The 22,702-nt window shown below is 47.6% G+C and overlaps 1 long non-coding RNA gene across 2 annotated transcripts in view; it reads right to left on the reverse strand.

The window, feature by feature from the left end:
- Positions 1–20,012: 20,012 nt before the first annotated feature.
- The window catches only part of LOC120396355, a 72,010-nt gene continuing 69,320 nt past the window's right edge, over positions 20,013–22,702 (reverse strand). For both annotated transcript variants that reach the window (XR_005593075.1, XR_005593076.1), the window contains one exon: positions 20,013–20,100. This is a non-coding gene — a long non-coding RNA (uncharacterized LOC120396355). The remainder of the gene's footprint in view (positions 20,101–22,702) is intronic.

Genomic DNA, 22,702 nt, shown 5'->3' on the forward strand with positions numbered 1-22,702 from the left:
AATTATATTTTTTTAAATTTTCCTCTAAGCAGACAATGTGCATGCACATTAATCGCCTCAGTCAAGAATAATTTACATGTAGTTGACTTCCCCACATGAGTATCTCTCTGATTATTTTGAAATTACTATATTAAGCAACTCAAAAACTGTTGTGTTTAACAGCACAGAAGGCAACATGTTGAAAAACTTGTGCATGAACAAATATTTATAGGCACACTTATTACAAAGTGCAAGTGGGGAATAGGCATGTGTGGGCTTTCCTAAAGGGTAGGCTGCATTGTAGACATGGCCTCTGGGATGGGCAGATACAGCCTGTTTTCAAAATTGCATAGTACTGTCTGGCCCAAAGCTAACAGAATGAGGATAGTCATGGTTTAGGCAGGTGCAAGTCCAGAAGTAGTAGTGGAGGTGAACTCCCATCAGATAACAATTGCTTTGATAGCAGCCCACTACAGTTCATAAAAGAAATCAGCAGAGACACACTGTTAAATAAAAGGCAGATTCACCAGTGCACCAAAGCGGAACAAAACTGTCAGAGCATACCAAAGAGTTAAGCTGACTCTCATCATCATCATAAGGGTAGCCAAAAGCAGCCAAATGGAACTGATTGCTCTGGCCCTTAATTTACAATTGGTGTGTTGACTTAGATAGTTGTTAGTGAGACTGGTGCAATGAGAGGGGGGACAGGAAGAGCCAAGTTCCTGAGTTCAAATATCTCTGTGCTTTAAGGTCTTCCCCTGAGCTCCTATCTTAATTCCCCCAGCAGTGCATCCTAAGTGTGCAGCGGGGTTGTGGCAGCAGTGCAATGGAGACCCTTTCAAGCCATGCTGCCCAAGCTAACATATAGCCATGGAAAGCTGTGGCAGCTGGGCCAAGTAATCTGTCAATGAAAACACTTGAGACATGTGTTCAGTCTCCCTCATACTGCTGAGTCATTACAACCAATAAAATTGTTTCATGCAAACAGTTGTAGAGGAAGAGTGATAATTGGTTGAGTTACCTCTGATGTCACAATGGCCCCACTTAAGAGTTACCTGGGCTGTTGACCACAGCCTGACTGTAGCCTATATAAACATAGAAATTAGCTATACTAAGTTATTAATCACTTCATAATTACAACCTACTTAAAATATAGACTATGCAAGAAATTTCAATTAATTTTAACATATGGAAAGTTTGAAGTCTGAGTTATTCCACAGTTAAGATCACACAGGACAAAGAAAAGACTGACACAGATTCAAAATTTCTTAAAGAGCCCAGCTTTCAATTAATTTAACCCAAACTAATTAACAGATGTACTTCTAAATGCTCAGAAAATTCATTCTGTAATTGAAGAATAAGTGCAGTAAATTTGAGGATGATATGCTGTATTTTTCTTGCAAAACAGAAAGGTGAAATCCCTGTCTTAAGTGCAGACTTTGACTCCCTCAGAGAACTGATGGGCAGGATCCCCTGGGAGAATAACATGAGGGGAAAAGGAGTCATGTTTAAAATACAGCCAGGAGAGCTGGCTATATTTTAAAGAATCCTTACTGAGGTTACAGGAACAAACCATCCCAATGTGTAGAAAGAATAGTAAATATGGCAGGCGACCAGCTTGGCTTAACAGTGAAATCCTTGCTGATCTTAAACACAAAAAAGAAGCTTACAAGAAGTAGAAGATTGGACAAATGAACAGGGAGGAGTATAAAAATATTGCTCAGGCATGCAGGAGTGAAATCAGGAAGGCCAAATCACACTTGGAGCTGCAGCTAGCAAGAGATGTTAAGAGTAACAAGAAGGGTTTCTTCAGGTATGTTAGCATCAAGAAGAAAGTCAAGGAAAGTATGGGCCCCTTACTGAATGAGGGAGGCAACCTAGTGACAGAGGATGTGGAAAAAGCTAATGTACTGAATGCTTTTTTTGCCTCTGTCTTCATGAACAATCCCAGACTGCTGCACCGGGCAGCACAGTATGGGGAGCAGGTGACCAGTCCTCTGTGGAGAAAGAAGTGGTTTGGGACTATTTAGAAAAGCTGGATAAGCACAAATCCATGGGGCCGGATGCGCTGCATCCGAGGGTTCTAAAGGAGTTGGTGGATGTGATTGCAGAGCCATTGGCCATTATCTTTGAAAACTCATGGCGATCGGGGGAAGTCCCGGATGACTGGAAAAAGCCTAATGTAGTGCTCATGTTTAAAAAAGGGAAGAAGGAGGCTCTGGGGAACTACAGGCCAGTCAGCCTCACCTTAGTCCCTGGAAAAATCATGGAGCAGGTCCTCAAGGAATCAATTCTAAAGCACTTAGAGGAGAGGAAAGTGATCAGGAACAGTCAGCATGGATTCACCAAGGGCAAGTCATGCCTGACTAACCTAATTGCCTTCTATGAGGAGATAACTGGGTCTGTGGATGAGAGGAAAGCAGTGGATGTGTTATTCTTTGACTTTAGCAAAGTTTTTGATACGGTCTCCCACAGTATTCTTGCCAGCAAGTTAAAGAAGTATGGGCTGGATGAATGGACTATAAGGTGGATAGAAAGCTGGCTAGATCATCGGGCTCAATGGATAGTGATCAATGTCTCCATGTCTAGTTGGCAGCCGGTATCAAGCGGAGTGCCCCAAGGGTCGGTCCTGGGGCTGGTTTTGTTCAATATCTTCATTAATGATCTGGAGGATGGCATGGACTGCACTCTCAGCAAGTTTGCAGATGACACTAAACTGGGAGGAGTAGTACATACGCTAGAGGGTAGGAATAGGATACAGAGGGACCTAGACAAATTAGAGGATTGGGCCAAAAGAAACCTGATGAGGTTCAACAAGGACAAGTGCAGAGTCCCTGAATTTAGGATGGAAGAATCCCATGCACTGCTACAGACTAGGGACCGAATGGCTAGGCAGCAGTTCTGCAGAAAAGGACCTAGGGGTTACAGTGAATGAGAAGCTGGATACGAGTCAACAGTGTGCCCTTGTTGCCAAGAAAGCTAACAGCATTTTGGGCTATATAAGTAGGAGCATTGCCAGAACATCGAGGGACGTGATCATTCCCCTCTATTCAACATTGGTGAGGCCTCATCTGGAGTACTGTGTCCAGTTTTGGGCCCCACACTACAAGAAGGATGTGGAAAAATTGGAAAGAGTCCAGCGGAGGGCAACAAAAATGATTAGGGGGCTGGAACACATGACTTACGAGGAGAGGCTGAGGGAACTGGGATTATTTAGTCTGAAGAAGAGAAGAATGAGGGGGGATTTGATAGCTGCTTTCAACTACCTGAAAGGGGGTTCCAAAGAGGATGGATCTAGACTGTTCTCAGTGGTACCAGATGACAGAACAAGGAGTAATGGTCTCAAGTTGCAGTGGAGGAGGTTTAGGTTGGATATGAGGAAAAACTTTTTCACTAGGAGGGTGGTGAAGCACTGGAATGGGTTATCTAGGGAGGTGGTGGAATCTCCTTCCTTAGAAGTTTTTAAGGTCAGGCTTGACAAAGTCTTGGCTGTGATGATTTAGTTGGTAATTGGTCCTGCTTTGAGTAGGGGGTTGGACTAGATGACCTCCTGAGGTCCCTTCTAACCCTGATATTCTATATATTCTATGAAACTACACTGATTTACCCAGGCTGAGTCTCTGGCCCACTGTGCTTTAATACAAAGGCTAAATTCATTCTTCGAGTAATTCCATTTATTTCAAAATTCCTAGTAAAAATTCTTCCAAACCCCACATCATGATAACATTTGTCCTAAGATGCTCCAGATGTCAGCTAATGGAAATACATTTCAAAGGCAGGAAATTAATAGCTCACTCACAATTTCAAAATAAAATCTATTTTGAAGTACTCTTTTTATATTGTGCTATTAAACTGGGTTTAGCCTAATAAACTCCACCTTTAGGTATACCATCCCCTCATTCATAATACTGTACATTTAAAATAAATAGTAAGCTATTGACTGTGCCCTTTGAAGTCTCAGGCAGACCTTGCTACCAGGCTGAGCAAATGCACAAAATAGAGCACTACGTTCAAGATGCTGCTTTTGTAGTTTCCATTTTGGTTTTCTCTCTAAGTGAGATTCTTCCCATCCACCAATGGGTATCTTTGTGAAAGTCAAATTAATCAAAGCCAAAGGAAAGCTGTGATAAAGACTAACTCCAGCTCATCAATGAGAGAAAAGAGAAGTATGGATGCTATTAGCCAGGTAGGAAGGAACAAGTACTGAGGAAATTTCACTTCCACATGTCATCCAGACAACTGGTTGGAGGAGACAGAAAATGTGGTAGAAGGCAGCAGAGCAGAAACAAACAAGTCAGTGTGCTAGCCAGATATTTTTGTTGCATACACAACAGCACCTTTTATTTTTCTAGGAAAAATCATTTGTAATGAATGTTAGTTCCTGGGAAGGTTCTCAGTTGACAACCCTTGAGACAGAAGTCCTTAATATAGGCACAGAACACAAAGAATGGGCAGCAGAAATGTAAGGCTACCCATGAGATTGCTTTAACCCTGATATGGTAGGATCTCCTATGGGATGGAGAGGTCAGTTTAATCTCCAGAGCCTTCTGATACCAAAGTGATGGACATACTAAAGAATCTAAACAGACTAGATTGTCCAGAATATATTCTGGACAATCTAGTAATATCCTCAACAAAAATGCCAATTAGTTTCAACTGCAGTGATGTGATTTGTGATGTGGGCAACTGTCCACCGGGACCTGTGCTGAATATTGAGACCATCATATTTCATAGAGGTTATTGAGCAGCCATGAGATGATGCAGCTTTTGTTTTATTTTTTCTGACTGGAAATGAATTCAAAACCATTCCCTAAAGGTGAAAAACTCCATCTGCCCTGATCAATCCCTGAAGCCATCGAGTGCTACAATGAAACCCTTCTGGAAGAAGATGTGAATTTGAGAGCAGATAAGAATATCTGTAAAATCAAAGGCACTTGAATCTGTGGCTTGACTAAGAAGGGATGGAACTGGGGAGAAAGAGCTCAGTCCCTAGTGATTCTAAAAACTGTTAGCTCCTATGTATATTGGAAGTTAATGTTGGGAGAGGGGGTTATTTTGGTTTGTTTGGGGGGTGGGTGTTGAGGGGAGGGAGATTCATTGATATTTTGGGTCATTAACAATACGATATTACAAGTACATTGTCTTGACACATATAGGTATATATCTTAATACAGAATTAACAATATTAAGCAACATAAGCTACATGGGGCATTCACAAAGGAAAGACTCAACCATATGATCAAGAGGAATGTTATTTGAGAATAACATTTCAATGTACTTTTTTTTCCAGAAAGAGTGATGATTTCCTCTGAGGAGAATGAAGATATTTCGCAGTAACAGAAGATGAGGATAATGCAGCAGACAGCAGGGTTACTGAGCCTGAAAGGCAATATTGGTGGGCCCAGGTAGCCCTGCCAGTACAGGTCTGCCGAGCATGCTCCAGCTGGAGGAATGGGTTACAAGGAACTCCAAAGCTGACAAAAGGAGTGGTGGATAGCTTGCAGGAGAGAAGACTCCTTGTCCAGGAAGCCAGAGAGAAGGTAGGGATTGAGAGGGGATCACATAGCAGGTCAGGCCCCTGACAGTTCCTTGTCCAACCACCACCCCCTTCTAGACGGGCCTTGCCCTGCTCATTTGAGACTTTGTTTGAAATATAAGATCCATGCCCCAAACTGAAGGGGCACATAGGTAGGAAGTATCCCAAGGTAGCAGATTTAGGCTCTGTATGGTGAAGAGCCTGGCAGTGTTACTTCCCAAAGGGCCCTGGGCTGGAACCTGGAGGAAAGGGAGGGCCCTGGTCCCCCTACCATGCCCCACTTACGGGCAAAGGCTCAAACACTCACATCCTGGGGCAGGGAGCAGGCACTACTACTGCTCCCTGAAAGCAAGACAAAGGGTTGTCATCTGAGTATCCTACAATTACTGCCTTTCCTTTCTCACTCCCACCCCTCTCCCTCAAAAAATTAGACAAATTCATATTTTTGTACTGGATTTCCAGTTCTTGTATTAAAATAGCTCAAATCTAAAATACATCCAGATTACATATTAAAATGACGGCTTCAAGGTAATTTTGAATATGTACAATTTCTACTTATAACTGACCAGTACATGTCAGCATGTTTTACTTTGTTTTATGCAGTTCATCGTGCTGCCCCAAAATAAGATCAGACAACAAGAGTCAAAATGTAGGGCAAGCCACAATCTCACCCTATATAGTAATTTACCATCTTCACTGACTTGCAATCTTTTTTTTTTACACCATCAGTGAGTTTTCCATTTCTTTTACTGAACATCAATGATCAATCTAAACAAACATGTATTTGATACAAAATAAGCTGACAGTGAAGAAGCAAACCAACTCCAGTTCTTCCAATGCATCCCCAGTACCAACATTCCAAAAGATGTCAAATTAAGGCCTGGGCACTCTGTGGCTGCCAAAGATCCATGTCACTTTTTTGCAAGAGCAAAGTTGTAAGCTCAGGTTTCTTAGCCAAATTCCACATTTTCAAATTACGTTTTTTCTCCCTAATTTTGACCCATAGTTTTTAACTGGACACTATAGATGATATCTTGGCCACATTGAATTAGTGGCAAAACTCCCATTGACTTTGATGGAGCGAGTATTTCATTCAGTACTTAGCATATATTGACAATCGAGTCATGGTGCCAGTCACTACCCTGGGTCTAGATTGTCCCCTGCAAACCTAGAAAGGGGGATTCTCAATGGAAGAGATAATATAACTCCTAGCCCTGTCCCAATCTTCCCCCTTTGCCCTCAACCTCTTCACAGATCCTGGACTTTTAGAGAGGCACCTGTGAGGTCTGGAACTGTAGGACAGTGCCCTGGACATGGCTGACAACCTTTCCATGCAGCAGAGGAAGATCTGTTTTCAGTGGGGACCCTGCATATATCGATCTGGAGGAGATAATCTGGGTCACTGTCTTTTCCGTTTATTTGCTCTTGCTGTTATATAAGAACACCTTCCAGGTAAACCCTATTTATGACTAAGGGTGCCTGCCCATCAATCTCATTGTCAGGGCAAAATTAATTTTAGATAAAATTTTCAATGTGCCCAAGTGACTTGGAGCCTAAATGCCATTGACATTCACTGAGACTTAGTCCTAAGCATCTATGTCACTTTGGAAAATGGGACTTAGGCCTCTAAGTTATTTGGACAATTTAGAAAATGTTACTCATTATCTCTTACAAAACTCAAACAGAATGTTAAAAGAAACCTAAAGCAGTATCCCCTTCCCACAGGTGAGATAGGAGTCTTGAACATGTGGGCACATCTTATCATGCAACATCCATATTATGCAGGCTAGCACCTACCTTTTATGAGTAATTCCCCTTCTCCAAAGCAAAACAAATGTATCTCCCCCCCCCCCCCGCTTCCCACACACACTTCTGTTTAACAGAATGGGAATATGGGAGGGAATCAGGTTTGTTTTTTTGTTAAAGATCTGCAATGTCTCGGATGCTCTATAGCAAACAGAGCAGAACAAAATTCTACTGAACATTCTAATGAATAAGTGCTTAGAATGAGCAAATGAGAGACAATAAGGGAATATTGTACGTAGAGGGTTTAATATTGTTTTAATTAAATATGCTCAATTAGTTTGTGAAGAAACACTTCCCTGCAAAACTCAACTGTGATGCTTTGTGAACTCATTCTTTCCCTAAAGCTACAATCAACTTTAATAGATTTCCTAACTCTAACAAAACCTTTATGTAACTTAATAAAGGCTGTTTAGAACAACTGCAATAAATGAAGGTTGCAGAAAGATGATACGTTGTCTTGAGGGTGCACTTACACCAAAAATGAGAAGAGAAAGGAGGCATGTCTTCAGAGTTTGCAAACTACTGCAGCTTATACAAACAACAGTGAGCCTCAAAAGAGTCAGCTGCTTGCAGCTGACTCAGGTCTTAGCATTTGGGTATTTTAAGGCAGCAGGAGCCTTCTTTCTATAGTTCCAGATGTATGAAATATTTCTGCTTGTTGTCATTTTGATATACCTTGGGGGGAAATTCACTTCACCTGCACAAAATCAGAGTCACCTTGCTCTATGTCAGCAAAGTGTGGATCTCCCTATCCCCATCCTGGCAACTATAGACCCACCAACCTGAGCTCAGAAGTATGCAAGGCTTTAGAAATTTTGAAGGAAGAAATAATTAAAGACATGGAGGAAAATGGGATGAAATGAAACACATGTTTACCAAAGGTAGATCATGCCAGACTAACCTGGTATCTTTCTCTAATAGAGTTGATTCACTAGAGAAGGGAAATGTGGTAGATCTAATCTATCTGGATTTCAGTAAAGCCACATGGGAAATTATTAGTTAAACTGGAGAATATGGGGATTAGTGCAAGAATTGTAAGGTGTGTAAGGAACTAGAAAATGGGTGTGCTGAAGGGGGAACTATCAGGCAGGAAGGAGATTACTAGTGGAGTTCCTAAAGGATCGGTCTTGGGATTGATCTTATTTAATGTTTTCATTAGAGACCCAGACCCTCTGGCCTCCTTATGCACGTGTACCTACCACCTAAGACACACACCTGCAGGGTAGCTTGAATTTCTGCCTACTTCACTACAGCTGTTCACCTGCCACATTGTCCTATCTTGACAAATACCTCTTACAAACAGCAGATAGCTTCATGTTTAGCAAACTGGAATTCTACCAAATCTAGTTTAATTTTCTGCTACTCCAGCAATGTCCATTATGCATATAGTTCACAAGTACGCCAGTTGGACTCAATTTTGTATCCTCCCGTTTCCAAAAGTATTGCCTTTGTTTGGGCTGGGACATAAGGATTCCAACCCTATAAAAACAATATTTCAGTACATAACTCCAGCCAGCAACTTAATAGCCTATTGCCTTAGCTTTGCTTGGAGCCACAGGGACAAGGGCTTTGTGCGGGGTCCTTGCAATAGAATTTGAGGCGCACAAACTGACAGGCCAACAAGTCACTCCCCCTTCTTTTCTGCTTTCCTATCTCTTCTACTCCAGAATTGACCCTTGTTTCTTTTCTCTCCTCACTCTCTCCAGCCTGGTCTACACTACAAAATTAGGTCAACATAAGTCACCTTAGCTCAATTTAATAATATATGTGACTACGCTAGTGAGCCCCTTCTGCCAACCTAAGTGGCTTGTAAAGTCAACTTTTGTACTCCACCTCCGCGAGAGGCATAGCGCTTGATTCGACATCTCCAGGTTGACCTGGGAATAGTGTAGACACTGCGTTGTGTAATTCGAATGAATTGGCCTCTAGGAGATGTCCCACAGTGCTCCGCTGTGACTTCTCTGGAGTGCACTTTCAGCTCCACTGTATGTCAGCCAGGTACACAGGAAACCGCTGCTCCCCTGTTAAAGGCCTGGGAACTTTTGAATTTTCATTTCCTATTCGATCAGTGTGGCAAGCTCGTCAGCACAGCTGACCATGGAGACTCAAGGTTGCAAACACACTCCAGCATGGAGTACACAGAAAGTGCTGGATCTTATTGCTATGTGGGGAGAAGAGTCTGTGCAGGCAGTGCTCTGATCCAGCAGAAGAAATGCCGACATCTATGCCAAAATCGCGTGGGGCATGGGGGAGAAGGACTACACTAGGGACACGCACCAGGAGTAGAATGGGTGGTGAGGTGGCTAGCCGGAACATGAGCCAAATCATAGCATGTACGGATGCAGGACGTCACCCAAGATGAAATTCATTGGGATGAGACCGGCAGGCCTTTCATCCGATCTGCCACAGCTACGAAGAGCTGAGGTGTCCTTCAGAAGTGTTTTGTTCTCTCAATATAGAAGGTGAGAGCCCTGCGAATGTCTAGGGCGTGCAGCTGTTGTTCCCATCGCGATGTGTGTGGCTTCGGGAAAAAGACTGGGAGGAAGATGTCTTGATTGACATGAAAGGCAGACACCACCTTAGGGAGGAAGGAGGGATGTGGTCGCAGTTGTACCTTATCCTTATGGAATACCGTATACGGGGCATTAGCTGTCAAGGCCCGAAGCTCAGATACTCGTTGCGCCGAAGTAAAAGCGACGAGGAAGGCTGTTTTCCAGGAAAGGTACAGTAGTGAGCCGGTGGCCAGTGGCTCGAAAGGGGCACCCATAAGCCTGGCTAAGACCAGGTTAAGATCCCAGGTAGGAGTCGGTCACCTGACTTGAGGATACAAACGTTCTAAGCCCTTGAGGAACCTTGAGACTATGGGGTGAGAGAAGATCGAGTGGCCATTTTCCCCTGGATGGAAGGCGGAGATGGCTGCCAGATGGACCTTTATTGACGAGACCATTAGGCTCTGTTCTTTCAGGGACCAGAGGTAGTCTAGGATAGCAGGAACAGTCACCTGCGTGGGCACTAAGTTACGCTGGGTGCACCAGCAGGAGAAATGCATCCACTTGGCCAGATATGTCATCCTAGTGGAAGGCTTCCTACTGCCCAAGAGCACCTGCTGGACCGAGGCAGGACGATGCAACTCAGATTGGCTCAACCATGCAGCAGCCACGCTGTGAGATGAAGAGACTGCAGGTCCGGATGGTGAAGCCTGCCGAAGTTCTGTGTTATCAGATCGGGCCAGAGTGGCAGAGGAGTCGGGTCTGCCACTGCAAGGTCGAACAACATGGTGTACCAGTGCTGCCTCGGCCACGCTGGAGCAATCAGGATCATACGGGCGCTGTCCCTGCGGAGCTTGAGAAGGACTCTGTGGATGAGTGGGAATGGTGGGAAGGCATAGAATAGGTGCCTCTTCCACGGAATCAGGAACGCATCCAAGAGGGAGCCCGGGGAGCGGCCCTGGAATGAGCAGAACACCTGGCATTTCCTGTTCTCTCGGGAGGCAAAGAGGTCGACGTGGGGAAACCCCCACTTCCAGAAAACCGAATGGATGACGTCCGGGCGGATCGACCAGTCGTGAGACAGGAAGGATCTGCTGAGGTGATCCGCCAGAGTATTCTGGACTCCGGGGAGAAAGTGCGCTACCAAGTCGATCGAGTGGGCTATACAAAAGTCCCAGAGGCGAACGGCTTCTTGACAAAGGGGGGGAAGAGCGTGCTCCGCCCTGCTTGTTTATGTAAAACATGGCCATTGTGTTGTCCATAAACACTAATACACAACGACCTTGGAGATGGTCTCGAAACACCTGGCATGCTAGACGGACCGCCCTCAGCTCCCACACACTGATGTGCAAAGCGAGCTCTTGAGATGACCAAAGACCCTGAGTGTGAACGCCCTCGAGGTGGGCACCCCAACCCAGAGATGATGCGCCCGTTGTCAGAGCCATCGAGGGTTGCGGTGGGTGCAATGGCATCTCTGCGCAAACTATGGTGGTGTTCAACCACCAGGTTGGAAGACCAGGGCCTCCTGGGGAATGGTGAGTACGGAGTCCAGGCTGTCTCTGTGCGGCCTGTATATCGAAGCTAGCCAAGATTGGATGGGGCGGAGGCGTAGCCTCGCGTGCTTGGTTACGAAGGTGCAGGAGGCCATGTGCCCTACCAGGCTGAGGCAGTTGCATACTGACGTTGTCGGGAAGGTTTGGAGACCTCGAATAATGGAAGCCATCGCTTGAAAACGTGACTGTGGGAGGCAGGCTCTGGCCAGATTGGAGTCCAGAGTCGCTCCGATGAAGTCTAGTCTCTGTGTGGGTGTTAAAGTAGACTTCTCTGTGTTGATCATGAGGCCGAGGCTCCTGAAGAGGTCTTTGACTATGCGCAGGTGCTGCGACACTTGCGACTGGGAGTCCCTCGAATGAGCCAATTGTCGAGGTACGGGTATACGTGCACCCGATGGCGGCGGAGGGAGGCGGCGACTACGGCCATGCATTTCGTGAACACACGTGGAGCTGTAGAAAGGCCAAACGGGAGCGCAGTAAACTGAAAGTGTTGAAGGCCGACCACAAAACGGAGGTACCGTCTGTGCGGTGGGTAAATTGCGACGTGGAAATATGTGTCCTTCATATCGAGGGTGGCATACCAGTCTCCCAGATCCAGGGAGGGAATAATGGTCCCCAGGGTCACCATGCAGAACTTCAGCTTTATCATGAATTTGTTGAGTTCTCGCAGGTCTAAGATCGGTCGTAGACCTCTCTTTGCTTTGGGGATTAGGAAGTAACGGGAGTAAAACCCCTTGCCCCTCATGTCTTTTGGTACCTCCTCTATGGCTCCTAGAGCTAGGAGCAACTGGACCTCTTGTAAGAGGAATTGCTCGTGAGAGGGGTCCCTGAAGAGGGACAGGGAGGGAGGGTGGAAAGGTGGGGTTGAGACAAACTGGAGGTGGTATCCCAATTCCACCGTGTGCAGGACCCAGCGGTCGGAAGTGAGCTGAGACCAGGCAGGGAGGAAATGAGAGAGACAGTTGAGAAACAGAGGAAAAGGATCCGGGAAAGTAACTGGTGGGCCACCCTCGGGCGTCCCATCAAAAGTTTTGTTTGGGCCCTGCTGGTGGTTTTGGGGGCGCCTGATTTTGGCCTCCTTGAGGGCCAGACTGCCTTCGGCGATTTCCCCTGCCACGCCGTCTGCTAAAGTACTGACGCGGTCTAGGCGGGGCGTAAGGGCGGTGTGGCTGTGGCCGGAAGGTCCTGCGTTGGGTCCCTGGCGTGTGCATACCCAGCGAGCGCATTATAACGCGATTATCTTTCAGACTTTGCAGTCTGGGGTCAGTCTTATCTGAAAACAGGCCTTGGCCTTCGAAGGGCAAATCCTGAATGGTTTGTTGCAATTCAGGGGGGAAGGCCGGATACTTGGAGCCAGGAGATGCGCCTCATCGTCACTCCTGACGCCAGGGTTCTAGCTGCCGAGTCCGCGGCATCCAGAGAAGCCTGGAGGGAGGTTCTCGCCACCTTTTTACCCTCCTCGAGGAGAGCGGTAAGCTCCTGGCGGGACTCCTGCGGAAGAAGCTCCGTGAATTTCCCCACGGACACCCACGTGTTAAAGTTATACCGGCTTAGGAGGACTTGCTGGTTTGCCACCCTAAGTTGGAGGCCCCCGGCAGAGTATATTTTACGGCCTAGGAGGTCCATGCGTCTAGCCTCCATTGACTTAGGCGCCGGGGTGTGTTGGCCATGATGCTCCCGCTAATTTACCGATTGGACCACTAAAGAGCAAGGAGGTGGATGAATGTAGAGGTATTCGTACCCCTTTGAGGGGACCATATATTTCCTCTCAACCCCCCTTGCTGTAGGTAGAATCGAGGCCGGGGACTGCCAGATGGTATCCGCATTGGATTGTTTGGTGCGGATAAGTGGCAGGGCCACTCTAGTGGGTGCATCAGCGGAGAGGATATCCACAACAGGGTCTTCTACTTCAGGGACCTCCTCCACTTGTAGGTTCATATTCAGAGCCACTCGTCTCAGGAGGTCCTGATGGGCTCTGAGATCAATTGGTGGAGGGCCTGAGGATGATGTTCCCGCAACCGCCTCGTCAGGCGAGGAGGAAGAGGAGATGCCCGGTACCAAGGGGTCTTGTGGGGGTTCCTGTATTTGCGGAACCTCCTCTGCGTCAGGTGGAGTCTGGGTATCTGCAGTTGGGATCGGAACCTCATCCGTATCCGTAGGAGGAGGACAGCTTAGAGTCGCCTCTGGTGCCCAGTGTTCTGACGGGACTGACCGTGGAGCCACTGGTGGAGCACCTTGGGATTGGTGGTATGCCCACGGTGTCCAGAAGGACCAGTGATGAGGTCCTTGGTGGGGATGTCAGAGCCACGTTCCTGCTGGTAGGATGTACTACCAGCCTGAGAGGACGCCGATGTGTGCCTGGAAGGCCACGGCAGTGCCGAGAGCTCCTGGGGGGGCGCCACAGATCTGGATGTGCGCTCCTGGGCCGGTAGCGGAGAGCGGTACCGTGAGCCATAACGGTACCGCGAGCGAGACCGGGACCTTCTACCGTAGCAGTGCCGGGAGGTCGACCAGTACCTCGAGTCCCTTCGTCTAGAGCGACTGCGGGAAACACGGTGCCGAGAGCGGTGCCAAGAGTCGGATCGGTACCGGGAGTACCTGGTCGGCGACCGAGATGTCGACCAGTGCCGCGAGTGAGACCGGTACTGCGATGGAGAGCGGTACCGGGACTGTGAGCAGCGCCGGGAGCGGGAACGGTGAGATCGAGAGCGTCTGCGAGATCGTGATCTTGAACGACGACTCTCTTTTGGGGCAATGGAAGGTGGCCTTATCAGGGCCGGTTTCCCGACAGACTGAATAACCTGCACCGTCGGTGGCGGGGGTTGAGGCTGTGCCGACTCCGTCATGGCAATGAGCTCCCGTGCCGTGGACAAGGTCTCCGGTGTAGAAGGCAGGGCAAGCTCAACCACAGCATGAGCCGGGGAGCTGTCAGGCACCAGACTCAACGGCCCTTGTGGGACCGGAATCGACGGTGCCGAGCTCAGTGGAGTCGCAACTGGCGGTGCCACGACTGGCGGTGCTGTGGCAGAGGATGGTGCCGGATGAGCCGTCTTCGAAGAGCGCTCCTTCTGTTGAGCTGCAGCAGTTGGAGCGCTTTGTTGCTTCCTGGGTCTCGGCGGCAGGGAGCGGTGCCAAGCAGATGTCGGTGCCGGTAAAGGTCGGTGCCGGGGCTCCTTCTCGGTACCGGAGCGGTCCGGGACCGAAGGGGCGCTCCTTACCAAACCAGTCTGTTGGGCATTCGGTACCGACGCTGCAGGAGTAAGTGCCGACTCCATGAGGAGCTGCTCAATCTAAAGTCCCACTTCTTCTTCATCCTTGGTTTAAAGGACTTGCAAATGTGCAACTTATCTGGAAGGTGGGATTCCCCTAGGCACTTGAGGCAGGAATCGTGGGGATCCCCTATTGGCATCGGCTTTTGGCACGCCGAGCACGGTTTGAACCCCGGTGCCTTGGGCATGGGCCCATACCAGGGCGGGGGAAGGGGCTAATCCCCAATCTCCCCTTTTAACTATATACACTAACTATAAATACAATAACTAATACTAACTATAACTACTAAACTCGAACTATGACACAATTAGCAGTATAGAACTATGAGTAGCTAGGGATGTGGAGATCAGCAAAGCCGCGCTCCACAGTTCCAACAACCGTCACGGGCGGTAAGAAGGAACTGAGGGGCGGTTGGGTCGGCAGGGGTATATATCCTGCGCCATGGCGGCGCCACTCCAGGGGGCGCCCAGCCAACCCACTGAGTGTTGCTAGGGTAAAAATCTTCCGACGAGCGTGCACGCAGTGCGCGCACACCTAATTGGAATCGATATGAGCAAGCACTCGAAGAAGAACAAGCAGGTACAGCTGACTGGGGTCCATGCTTACTGCACTATGGGATCTGCGTGGGTAACCCAGGCTTAGGAAAAAAAGACGTAAAAAAGGCTTGGTTTCTTTGCTGTTGACTTCAGGGAGGAAGGTAAGTGCATCATGGGAGGCTAATGCCATGTTCCCATAACCACCCACGCAAATGTTTTGTCCCATAAGGCATTGCAATACCAAGCCAAAATTTCCCTCAGCTACATGCACTGTAGGATAGCTACCCACAGTGCAGTGCTCCGTGTGTCAATGCAAGCCCTGCTAGTGAGGATGCACTTCACCAACACGATGAGCATAGTGGGGATATGCAAGATGGACCGGAGGCTAGATGTCGACTTACATAAAATCAACTTAACTTTGTAGTGTAGACATGCCCTCAGTGAACTACAGTGATAATAAGCGATGGTCACATAAACACCACCCTATACCAGAAACCTACTGACCACTATACTTACCTACATGCCTCCAGTTTTCATCCAGACCACATCACATGATCCACTGTCTACAGCCAAGCTCTAAGATACAACCGCATTTACTCCAATCCGAGACAGAGACAAACACCTACAAGATCTCTATCAAGCATTCTTAAAACTACAATACCCACCTGCTGAAGTGAAGAAACAGATTGACAGAGCCAGAAAAGTACCCAGAAGTCACCTACTCCAGGACAAGCCCAACAAAAAAAGTAATAGAACGCCACTAGACATCACCTTCAGCCCCCAACTAAAACCTCTCCAGCGCATCATCAAGGATCTACAACCTATCCTGAAGGACGATCCCTCATTCTCACAGACCTTGGGAGACAGGACAGTCCTCACTTACAGACAGCCCCCCAACCTGAAGCAAATACTCACCAGCAACCACACACCACACAAGAAAAACACTAACCCAGGAACCTATCCTTGCAACAAAGCCCCGTTGCCAACTCTGTCCACACAAGGGACATTCAAGGGACACCATCATAGGACCTAATCACATCAGCCACACCATCAGGGGCTCATTCACCTGCACATCTACCAGTGTGATATATGCCATCATGTGCCAGCAATGCCACTCTGCCATGTACATTGGCCAAACCGGACAGTCTCTATGCAAAAGAATAAATGGACACAAATCAGACATCAAGAATTATAACAATCAAAAACCAGTCGGAGAACACTTCAGCCTCCCAGTTCACTCAATTACAGACCTAAAAGTCACAATTCTCCAACAACAAACTTCAAAAACAGACTCCAACGAGAGACTGCAGAATTGGAATTAAATTAAAACTGGACACCATTAAATTAGGTTTGAATAGAGACTGGGAGTGGATGGGTCATTACACAAAGTAAAAACTATTTCCCCATGCTAATTTCCCCCTACTATTACTCACACCTTCTTGTCAACTGTTGGAAATGGGCCATCCTGATTACCACTACAAAAGTCTTTTTTCCTCCTGCTGATAATAGCCCACCTTAATTGATTAGTCTTGTTATAGTTGGTATGGCAACACCCATTTTTTCATGTTCTCTGTGTATATATCTGTATTTTCCAATGCATGCATCTGTAGACGGGCCGGACTCACCCCTGCGGCGCCTCCTACTGGTCGTCCTTGGGAATTAGCTCAGTCCAGCGTTCGGAGCGCCCTCTGCAGGCTGGTGATCCACCTGTCTGCTCCTGGCCCCTGTGTCCCTCCCAGGACCCCGGTGCCCCTTTAACTAGGTTTCCCCCTCCCAGGGGAACCCCCACCCTACTATCCCCACTTCGCCTCAGTAGTGGCGACTGCCCAGTCTCTATCTAGCCCCCATTTGCTGGGGCAGACTGCAGTAGCCAGCACTCATCATCAGCAAAGGGGGTCTGGACCTGCTGCCTTGGCCTACCCCTAGGTTGCACCCTGCAACCCCCAGTACCTTTTGCCCTATGCTAGGCCGCAGCCTGGGGTTTTCTAGGCTGGAGCTTCCCCAGCTCCTCAGCCTTTCCCAAGCCCTGCTTCACCCTAGGTACCTTGTCTCAGTTCCCTGCAGCCAGGCCCTTCTCTCTCTGAAGAGAGAGAGAGACTGACTGGGCTCCTGGCTCACAGCCTTTTATAGGGGCCAGCTGTGGCCTGATTGGGGTGTGGCCCAGCTGCGGCTACTTCCCCAATCAGCCTAGCTTTGAGAGCAGCAGCTCTCAAGCCCTGCCAAGCCGCTTTTAAACCCCTTCCACCCAGGAGCAGGGGTCAACCCTGCTACACACCTCCCCCCTTAAAGCCCCCACCCCTGGGGATAGGGAGGTTTCTTGGCCTGGACCAGCCGCCCATGTGCCTCCAGTGCCACTTGCTTCTTTTCAGATTCTTCCAACCGCTTCCTCAAGCGGACCTCCTCCTCTACGACGGCCGCATAGTCCTTAGCGAGGTCCACCCCACTCGCTTCGGACTCGCGGAGGGCCCGCTCCGCAGCTTCAAGCTGTGCACGCAGGTTTGAGTCCCCGAGGCCCTCTTCCCTCAGGGTCTGGGTTCCCTTGGTGGTCTGTCCCACAACCACCTGGGTCCATTTTGTTTCCTGGACATGTCCCCCGTGGGCTCCAGCCTCTTGCTGGGCCCACTCCATCTGGGTCTCTCTCTCCATGACAGGCGGGGTGATGGTCTGGGTCCCAGCCTCCTGCGGGGTCCCCATGATTGCCACCTCCACCTGTGTCACCTTCTCTGGATCCAGCATGGCCCCTTCCGGACCTCCAGGCACCTCCATCGGCCGACCCTCAACTCTCTTGAGGGGGCAGTGCCTCCTAATGTGGCCCGGCTTCTGGCAGCCCCAGCAGGCTCCTTGCCTCCTCGCTGCCTGGGGCCTTCTCCGTCCCTTCGTGTTCCCTGGGCCTGGACAGTCCCTCCAGAAGTGGCCCGTCTGCCCACAGGTCCAACACGCCGGCAGCTGCCTGGGTTCCCTCACCTGGCGGACTGCCTGAGGGACCTGCCGCTGCCTCTTCTCTAGGTGAGGCACCTTGCTCCCAACCCAGTAGGGACAGTCCCTCTTTATATGTCCTTGCCTTAAACAGGCATAACATGTCCGGCGCTCAGCCGTGGGCCTCCTGGTCCCGGCTCTCCGCCTCTCCCCTCTGTCTCCACCACGCCTCCGGAACTCCGTCCTGAGGATGTTTACCAGGGCCCGCTGTTCCTGTACCAGCGGGCCCAACTGTTCCCGGAAGGCCTCCTGCACCTCCCACATGTCCTGTTGGGCCTCCCGGATCCCCTGCAGGTGGTCAGCCCCCTTTCTCCGGGGCACTGACACTGGAGCCCAACCAGGAACTGCATCTGGGGCCTCTGCATAGAAGACCCCCGTGCACCCAGGATCCATCATCCTCTGGGTCACTCCAGTCCAGGCAAAAGTCCACAGTCGTTGCCCTGGCCCCTTGTGTCAGGGGCGGACCGCTATGCCTGCATTCTCCACCACGTGTAGACGGGCCGGACTCACCCCTGCGGCGCCTCCTACTGGTCGTCCTTGGGAATTAGCTCAGTCCAGCGTTCGGAGCGCCCTCTGCAGGCCGGTGATCCACCTGTCTGCTCCTGGCCCCCGTGTCCCTCCCAGGACCCCGGTGCCCCTTTAACTGGGTTTCCCCCTCCCAGGGGAACCCCCACCCTACTATCCCCACTTCGCCTCAGTAGTGGCGACTGCCCAGTCTCTATCTAGCCCCCGTTTGCTGGGGCAGACTGCAGTAGCCAGCACTCATCATCGGCAAAGGGGGTCTGGACCTGCTGCCTTGGCCTACCCCTAGGTTGCCCCCTGCAACCCCCAGTACCTTTTGCCCTATGCTAGGCCGCAGCCTGGTTTTCTAGGCTGGAGCTTCCCCAGCTCCTCAGCCTTTCCCCAGCCCTGCTTCACCCTGGGTACCTTGTCTCAGTTCCCTGCAGCCAGGCCCTTCTCTCTCTGAAGACAGAGAGAAATTGACTGGGCTCCTGGCTCACAGCCTTTTATAGGGGCCAGCTTTGGCCTGATTGGGGTGTGGCCCAGCTGCAGCTACTTCCCCAATCAGCGCAGCTTTGAGAGCCCTGCCAAGCCGCTTTTAAACCCCTTCCGCCCAGGAGCAGGGGTCCACCCTGCTACAGCATCCGATGAAGTGGGTTAACCCCACGAATGCTTATGCCCAAATACATTTGTTAGTCTCTAAGGTGCCACAAGTACTCCTCGTTCTTTTTTCAGTGAACTCAGCCAATCTATGGTTTCAACCACCACCGGCATGCAGACAATTCCCAAATCTACTTCCCTTCACTGACCTCTTCCCCCTCTATCAGATATCACCTCTTTGCCCTATCTGTCTCCTCCATTCAGTTTTGTGCCTTTGTCATACTGCTTCATAGGCTTGAAGCAATCTTCCTTCCCTTTTCAGACAAGCACTCACTCTCTCCTTTAAATCCTTCAGTAAATTCCAGAGATTCTTTCTACCTTGCTCTCCCGAGAGAGAGAGAGAGAGAGAGAGAGAGAGAGTCATTTTTTGTTGGCACAACTCTGGAAATAATTTTTTTCAGATGGTAAAATATTTTTAGTAGACATATAAAATCTCATTATCCTTTTTCTCTTGCCTCTTTCTCTTTCCTCTCAGTCATTTTATCTAGTCACAATAATTTACCTACAATTTTATATTCATTTCCCAAACCCTTAGAATTCACCAGCACCCTGTCATTCCCTTTGCAGCTTTACAAGCTTTTGTTGTATATGTAGAGTCCACACTTAATCTTCCCTGGAACTATTCATCTCTGCAGGTGACTTACCTTTCCTGCCACTGCTTCACACTTTCCATGTGCTATTCATTTGCATAGTGTAGTCATCTGCTGAGTTTCATTATGGTGCCTTTTATAACCTTTGCTATCATTTTTAATCTTGCCTGCTTTTTTTGTGCTGCTTCTCCTTTCTTTTTTATCCTGCTGATAGAAAGGCCCTGTTAGATAGTTCTATTCCCTATTAAACTCTTTCCACATCACAGTGTCAGAATGCAAACATTTTTAAGATTAGTGCATAACTCCCTAGATCCTGGTGAGCTATGGTATTGAAAGAAATTCATATCCCAAAGGTTTCTTATTCTTTCCTGTACTCAGTGCTAATCAATCTCTTCCAGCCCCTGAAGTATCTCTGCCACTGAGTGTCTCTCTCACTACACAAAGATAGCTCTTTGTCAGTTTTTGAAATCTCTTCCTTTCCCCATTACCTTGACCTGCTGTTCTTACATTCACTTTCTTTACTCACTAAAATATTTAAAGGCAGTATCCCGGTTGTTGCAGGATTAAACCAGCCCTTTGGAAGGCAGCGGGGGGAGGACAACAGGGGCTACAGGAAGAAAAATCTGACAATGTTTCTGCTAGCAAGATGTGCTAAAAAAAGTCACGGCTAAGCCACAGAACAGAGTGGGCTGCAAGATCCTAAGACATATAAGTTCTCCTAGAAGCAGAGCAAAGCAGATATGGATCACCCACTGGTTCAGCTGGAAAACTTCGTATTTCCTGAATTTTGGTGCTTTTGTACAAGGATAAACAAACAGTCAAGGAAAATGATAAATATGACTCCACAGATGAAGCAGCATTGTTAGAACCTAGCTCACCATTAATGCAGTTTCAGAACCTCTTTCTGAAATGTAATATCAGTGTTACAAACCCAATTATCAGAATTACATCCACAAGTTTTAAGAAAAGAATGTTCAGTCTTTATCCCCCTATTTTTTCCCAGTTTTAAGCTCCTACTCTTTCTTCTTTCACTTTGCCAGCTCCATGTCTCTTTGCCATCTCTTTTTATTTCATCATTATCTTGTTAAGAATTTTCATGGACATTTTTATATAGCTCCATTCATTCTGCTGACATAGAAGTCAGTGTTCTTCCTGTTATTGGTTTCTGCACAACAGCAAATGTACTAAACCAATTTTAATACAGAGAGAAATTTGAATCTATGTAGTAACACACTATATTTGTCTGTATGTCCATTCCCAATATATGTGCACTGTTCCCCTGTAGTGGAGAGAATGTCTAACCTGCTCAAAGGTGTAGTTTACACATGGTGTGAAACATTCATCCTTGTGTTCCTAACACATACATATGGAACATTAGTAATACCTCTGATAATATAACCCAGGTTCACTTCACAGTTCTGTTATCCATGCCATTCAGGAGATTGCACTTTCATACAATAAAAGGTACTTCTAAATGAGCATTATTAGTATATACAACTTAGATAGTGTTAGATTCTTAATCAATACCTCTGTCTTCTCTTTTAGTGTGGTGAACCTGTGAGACCCTCTCTCTGGCTTGAATGTGTGTTTAGTTCCATTGTCAATTCCTGCAATCTTCTAAATTTTATTCTTTAGTTTTTTTATCTCCTTTTTCACTTGTTGTTTCCCTCCACCCTTTTTTGGCTTGCCATTAATTTGCACCAAAAATTTGGTAACAGACCCCTAAAATACCATTAGTTATGCAATGTTATCTAGTTATTAGAATATGTTACTATGCTGTATTTAAGCCTAAGTATTTTAATATGGGTTTTCTGGATATATGGTCATAGACATAAATAGCAGAGGTATATAAAGCTACCTTCACTGTGACCTTTAAGAATCCACAATGCTAAACCATGTTGAAAGAACTCGGATGAAAAATAAGAACGATAAAGAAAAGCAATATCCAGTGTCCCTGATGCAATATTTGTAAGACAAGGCTTTATAGCAGTTATTTTAACCTTTGACTTGTTCAGGACTTTTGCATCTATCACATGGCCACAATATTAACTTTTCTCTTGAAAGAATTCACATTTGGCCTGGTTTTCTCTCACCTCATTTAGTTCCTGCCTCAAAACACCCTGCTCAGGTTTTTCTCAGTGTTCTGTGTGAATTATCCTGTGACACAATATCATCTAACATAGCATTCCAGGGATTCCTTCCAACTCCACAGCTCTTTGGCATCTTGCAGGAGTTGATGCTGCTCCAAACGGCAGCCTAGTAACCTGGAACAGCCCCCTAGGAGTATTTACTCTCGGTAGTGCATGAGATTCATGGCTCCATCTGTAAATAAACATGAGCTAAGACCACCTGTGTGAACTTCTGCCTCCCTACTCAGCAAAAATGTCTTCTATCTTTCACAAGGGGGATTTGCCGACTCTTAAAACAAGAGCATTCATCTGAAATTACCCCCAGTCCTTAAATCTCCATTTTTCATGACAATATTCACTTTGATTTACCTTACTCACAATCCCTTCACACTTTCATGGCTCCAACCCTAGCTCAATTTTTGTTCTGAAGGCATATAACCTCTTTCTAAAGCTTGGCTGGCCTCCTCCTCTCAGTGTTCAGGAGGCTCAGATTTCCTTTAGCTTATCATTAGTGGTGGGGTTGACACTAGCATGCTTTTGCAGAATTTATGTATCATTTGCATGGCTGAGAATTCTGTGCTGTGGAATGACATTAAAAACACTGTCAATTGAACATGGAGCCATTCCTTCCCAAAAGCACATGGCTGTCCTGCTCTACAACTAGTTGTGATTGACAT

Source organism: Mauremys reevesii, linkage group 2 (genome assembly GCF_016161935.1).
Source record: "Mauremys reevesii isolate NIE-2019 linkage group 2, ASM1616193v1, whole genome shotgun sequence".
NCBI lineage: Eukaryota > Metazoa > Chordata > Testudines > Geoemydidae > Mauremys > Mauremys reevesii.